Raw genomic sequence first — 6052 nt, forward strand, 5'->3', positions numbered from 1 at the left:
CGGGAGCCAGAAATAGAACTCTGCCCTTTGGCCTTGAGGGGATGAGGCCACTGCCGGGCGGGGTGTCTGACCACAGGGCCCTCTGTTCCTCTCTCCCTGCCATTCCTCTCGCCCGCCCTTCCTCCCCCGTGACCTTTGCCCCAGCCTGCGGACGCTGTGCCCAGCCCCACTGCTGGGCATCTCCAACCTGGCACATCTGAGGGGTGGGGAGCGGGTGTGATCCCAGCTGCAGGGAAGAACAGGGCAACCCCTTCCTCATGGGTCTTAGCTGCCACCCAGAGCCCGGGCCCGGGGCCATTCAGAAACCTTTCACCTCTTCCTGGAAGTGATGCTTCCAGGGTCTTTAAGACTTCATTCCCTAAGACTCACATCAGACGCGCTGTGCGGTTTACACTGCACCGCGTGCACTCCCTGTGTCCCGGCCTCTTCCACACGTGGGCCTGGCCCGTGGCTGTGGGCACTCAGGCTTTGCTGGGCCCAGCTGGTGGACCTCCAGGCAGGAGCTGGGGAGAAGGCGGGGCAGTGAGGCTAAGTATTCATCCCCCATAGACTGCCACAGGCTGGCTGGCCTTCTCCCTGGGCCAGTGACCACAGCTCCTGTCTGAGCCTTCGCCACACCACTCTCTCTATCTCCAAGTCCTGGAACCACCTCTGCCTTCAAGCCTGAGGGTGATAACCAAGCCTGAGGGTGATAACCAACCCCCACAACACTTAGACCTGGCCCTGTATTAACTCTTGTGACTTCCCTACACCCTACCCATGTCTTTGTAAATAGTTCCTTCATTAAATGCCCACCAGTGACCCAGTCAGAACGTGCCACCTTTCTATCGCTGTACCCATTAGCACACGTGTGTTCGTGCAGACGACACACATATACACAGTATGCACGTATTAATACTCGCCCTGACTCCCCGTGAGGCGTTCTGATACATGTGACCCGATTCTGGCGAATTATTAAGGATGCTCATCTCACCCACTCAATTAATTCCATGACTCATTTATGGTCTTGCTCCCCAGTTTGGAAAGCCTTGCGTAGGGCCAGCCCGGGGGAAGCAGCTGTCAGCTGGCCTGGCTGTGGCACCTGGCAGAGGTCAGCGTGGAATGTGCCAAGGAAAGGGGGCGGCGGGCTGTCAGATGACTCTGCAGAGTGGGTGTCTTATGGGACTCCCCGGGGGAAAGGCTGCATGCCTCTTGGGTAGTAGTTCCTTTCTGTGGTCATCCCATTCCAAGGGCTGAATTTCCGCTTTGTAAGCTAGAAATCTGTGCTGGTGAGACATTGAGAGGTGACGGGGCTCAGGGCTGACCTGCATGCCATGGCGAGCATAAATAAATACGACCAATATCCTGATTCAGCCACCCACTGTGAGGACGCAGCCACCCAGGGGGGCCCGAGAGCCGCGTTCACCCATCGACACCTTTTCTCTGGAGGGAAATTGTATCCAGAAGGCCAGGCTGTCATCAGAAGGCTCCTGGCCAGCACGGCCTTAGAGCGAGGGCATTCTTCGAAGACCGGAGCGGGTCTGGGTGGCCAGAGCACCGTCTCTCTGGGGTGCCTGCCTCTTGGCTCCTCCTTCGTCCCCACACCCTTGCTGACCCGTCCCCTCTGGCTCACGCGCTCATTTTCTTGCTCTGTTCCCTTCTGGGTCTAAGCTACTGAAGCTGCTCATTCCAGTCCTTGGGGGTGGGTAGAGGTGGCTGCACCCATGGCTGCCTGATGGGGGGGCTGGTACCTGTTTTCAGGGAGTCGGGGTGCTTCCTCTGCCTTGCCCTCCAGGTGGTCCCGAGATGTGCGGCCAGCATCTGGCCGATCAGCAGTAGGCAAAGTACACGTTTCTCGATTCCTTTGTGGAAACTAGGCTAGTCTGGAGGACTCTGAAAGTGAAAGTGAAGTCACTCGGTCGTGACTGACTCTTTGCGACCCCACCAGGCTCCTCCGTCCATGGGATTCTCCAGGCAAGAATACTGGAATGGGTTACCATTGCCTTCTCCAGGGGATCTTCCCGACACAGGGATTGAAGCTGGGTCTCCCGCACTGCCGGCAGACTCCTTACCATCTGAGCCACCAGGGGCTCCTAGAGGACTTTAAGTCCCGGAGGACTTGAAGCCGTCTCATGGAACCTATTTCCCCGTCTGGTACATAAGGAGACTGAGGCATGGAGCAACCAGGCAACTTGGCTAAGGGTGTGATGTAAATCAGCTCCGAGGTGGCCCTAGAAACTGTAAATACACACGTCTGCTCTGTAAGATCGGGGAACGTGTCCCCAGCCCCACCAGCTCTCACGGCGGAGGGCAGGTCTCTTCCTCATTCAGTAAATTCCCTCTCTCTACCCCTGCTAGTCACCACGGTGCCCAAGGCAGGACTCAGCACGCCAGGGTGCCCAGTTACCCACGCTTGCTGACACAGGCAGATGGGGGACTAGCCTCTTGCCAAAGCCAGAAGGCAGCAGGCACCTCAGACCACAGGGAGGTGACTCCGTGGACTCACCAGACCGTGCTAGTGACTCAGCTGCCTGGCTGATGGACGGCACACCAACGTCAGACCTCGCTGTGGCCCTTCCCTTTTTTTCCCCTGGAACAATAACAAATCCTGGTTGTGTGGATTCAGTTGCCATAGGAACTAGAAAACATTTGATAATGCAAGAGACTCTGGGACAGGTGGGCTGAGCGGGTCTGAATGAAAACAACCCTTTCCTGTCCCTTCACCTTGAACCCCCCCGCCCCACCCTGGGGAATCTCATCTGTTTGGAGCAGATTAGGTAAACAGGCAGCAGGGAGGTGCAGGGCCGCCTGGACCCAGGGCCCGCGTCCAACCAGGAAGTCTGCAGCAGTCACAGTTTGCGTGCCCATGAGGTTGGGCCCCAATTCCTGCCAGGAAGAAATGGGATCTGGGACACCCCCTGCCCGCTGGAGAGATGGAGTGCCATGTGGCCTGCCTGCCCGCCACCCCGGCATACGTGGGCCCGTCCCGGACAGGAAACAGGAAGAGGGGAGATATAGGTCCCCTCTGCTCAGAGAAACCTCCCGGCCTGGGGGCGGCAGGACACACATCTGGAAGTCCTGCCAGGTCCCAGCCCGCGTTATTCCTGGTTATTTCCAGGAATCACCAGGAAACAGTGAGAAAGGCTTGAGGGAAAGGGGCTTCCGTGGTGAGGGATGGGGTACGGTGATGAGAACCAGAGTCCTGTGTCCCCAGCAGGACCCACTGAGTGTGACCTCACTCACGCGCTCACACATGGGGTCATGGTGCCAGCGGGGGCAGGGGGCCGGGTGCCCCCCAGAGGCTCAGCCTCCCCACCCTTCCTCTCTGCCCTTCCATGAGCTTCGGGCACTTAGCATGGGGCACGTGGCTCAGAAATCCTGCCCACGATGTCCTCCTCCACCCCGAGACTCAGCAGTATCCACTCAGCCCTCCTCCACGTCTGCAACACTAAACACCGACTTATTCCAGGGTCAGCGACATTCTGTGTCCTCACCAAAGACCCTCCTTCTTCCTGAGTCTCTCCCGGGGGAATCCCTTTCCTCCCCCAGGGCCACCCTGCACATGACCGCGGTAGAAACCCCTAGAGGTTTTCTTCGTCCCATTTGGGCTTGGAGTCCGTGTTGCTCAGGGGCTTGATCTCTGCCCTCATTTCCAGCGTTTTCAGCCTCTTGTTGGCCGTTGCCCCACAAAATTCAGACTCAAAATGGCTGAAACAGATCTCGAACGCTGCCTTCCCCACAGACCTTCTTATATTTCTCTTTTACAGCGTGTTTGTCTCTGGTTGGCTGGGGCTTCATTCCTGCTCGCGGGCTTTCTCCAGTTGTGGCGTGCAGGGGTTGTTCTCTAGTCGCGGTGTGAAGGCGTCTCACTGCGGTGGTTTCTCCTATTGCGGAGCGCGGGCTGCAGGGCGAGAGGGCTGCAGTAGTTGCAGCTCCTGGAATTGTTGCAGCTCGGAGGCTTTAGTTGCTCCAAGGCATCTTCCTGGACCAGGGATCGAATCTGTGTCCCCTGGGTGGGCAGGCAGATTCTTACCCACTGTACCACCAGGGAAGTCCCCTTTTCTGAGTTGGGAGCGCCCCAGCCTCCTCACGTCTTCCTGCCTCCCGGCTCTGTCTCCCTCCGTTCTCCTCCAGGCAGGGGTCAGAATTCATTTTCTAACACACAGCTCTTCACGTGCTGTGTGGTCTCCTCACCGCCTAAGAGTGATGCCCATGTCCCCTGGGAGGCTGGGTGAAGGCCTCCCAATGGCCCCCAGGCTTTCTTTTTGGCCTCACCTCCAAGCTATCTGTATTTCCCTGCCCTTCCCCTCCCTCCCTCTCCGTTTCTGTCTGTGGTCTCTCTGTATCTCTGTCTGGCTGGCTGTCTCTCTCTCACACAGCCCACAGCTCTGGCTACACCACCCTGCTGTTCCCGCACCTGGCTCTTTTCCAGCTTTGACCCCTGTGTCATGCTGGCTCCTCAGCCTGAAAGCCCTTCTTCCTCAACCCAGGGAACCCCCATGCCTTCCCAAGGTGCCCAGTCCAGCCCACATATCTTTCCAGGCCCCCTGCACCCCAGGTCCGGGGCAGAGTTCAGGACTCCCTCCCCCACGCACCCACAGAATTGGAGCGTGTTCCACACTGGGAGCAGAGGTTCCTGTTTGCAGCCTTGTCCGCGGACCCACGGCTCCCCTTCACGCCCTGACATCTGGCTCCAGCCGGGTGCCCACAGCCCTTCTTTCCCCCCGACCTGGCCCAGCATCTGCCTCGAACCCCCGTCCCATCCCCAGCCTCCCTCACAAGGTGGCCAGACCCTCCTGTGGGAAGGTCGGGAGGTCTGAACCCCCTTGCCTGACTGCCCTTTGCTCTCTGACCCGAATCTCTCCCTCCCTGTCTATCCCCTTGCCTGTCTTCTCCACAGGCAGCGAACGCCTCTTATTCATTCTCTGAGGTATGCAAACCGCAGCCCCTCCTTGGAGGTGACTTCGCCAGTCAGGACTGAACTCTCTGCTTCCCCCACAGCCCCTGAACACAACCCACCCCGGCCTTCCTTCGGTGCTGTTCACCACATCCTGTTTTCTTCCCCTGCACGGGGTCCCTGGAGGGCAGGAAGCCCACCTCACTTGTCTCTGTTCCCCGGACGTGCTCTGCAGCTAGCAGCTATCCTCAGAATGCTTGTGGAAGTGCTGAAACTTGCCATTCCCTGTGCACAGCCCTGCAATGGCTCCCGGGGGCCTGTGACAGCCTGGCCACCTTGGGCACACAGGGCAACGCGTGACCTGTCTGCCTCCCAGATCAGCAGGGCTGCTGGGGTGCCTGCCACCACAGCAGGATGCGGGCCCAGAGGGAAGAACTCTCCCTCAGGCTTCCAGTCAGCCTCCTATGCCTGCTGGTGGCCACAGGTGGCTGGAAATTTCCTCAGCTGCCTCCCGGCCCCTCAGTCCTCTGCCCCCCTCACCGTGCCTTCCTTCCATCATTTCCATCAGCCCAAATTCCTGGAGCTGGGCACAAAGGTGCCTCCTAACTGCCCCCGCTTCTGCCTCCTGATACACACACCCCTGACCCTGTCTCGAATTTTATATTCCTGTCTTTAATGTACAGTCTCTGGTTGATCCAGGCCTCCTTTCCTGTGTACTCGACAGGCAATTACAGCTGCAATTCCCCTTCCCCGATCACCTCCCTGCTCTTTTCCACTGACCCGAATCCTCCCTACTGCAGGCCCGGCTTTGGTCCCCCTACTCTGTGAAGTCTCTAACAAAGAACTGGCTCTGTGAGCTACATTACAGTCCTGTTGCAATCAGCACGCACCACACCAGTTAATGTTTAATTGTCCTCCGCAATTTTATTTAATGCATATCCATTTTCTTTGCCCACCTAGACGATAAGCTCTCAACGGTAAAACTAGTTCTTAAGTGGCTGGAGAAGGCAGGTGAGTGTAGGCTTTCTCTAAACTCTGGTAGCTACTTGTATACCCAACTTCAGTAGAATCATCTATTAAAGTCCTTATGTCTAACCAATAAAAAATCTTTCTTGGGCAGCCCTGAGAATAGATCACAGATTACACGGAAGCCTCACACCATAGACTTCCTGGGCT

At 57.7% G+C, this 6052-nt stretch overlaps 1 long non-coding RNA gene across 2 annotated transcripts; it reads right to left on the minus strand.

The window, feature by feature from the left end:
• Nucleotides 1-402: 402 nt before the first annotated feature.
• Nucleotides 403-2409, minus strand: LOC148775085 (uncharacterized). 2 transcript variants are annotated; one of them, XR_016039583.1, is made up of 3 exons: nucleotides 1977-2409; nucleotides 1731-1872; nucleotides 403-503 (listed from the first exon to the last, which is right to left on the minus strand). It is a non-coding gene; the product is annotated as an uncharacterized LOC148775085 (long non-coding RNA). The 2 variants fall into 2 exon arrangements; XR_016039582.1 differs by lacking the exon at nucleotides 403-503 and adding an exon at nucleotides 1148-1260.
• Nucleotides 2410-6052: the final 3643 nt, after the last annotated feature.

Source organism: Moschus berezovskii, chromosome 17, assembly GCF_049115385.1.
Source record: "Moschus berezovskii isolate FMDL1 chromosome 17, NW_MosBer_1.0, whole genome shotgun sequence".
In the NCBI taxonomy this organism is placed as follows: domain Eukaryota; kingdom Metazoa; phylum Chordata; class Mammalia; order Artiodactyla; family Moschidae; genus Moschus; species Moschus berezovskii.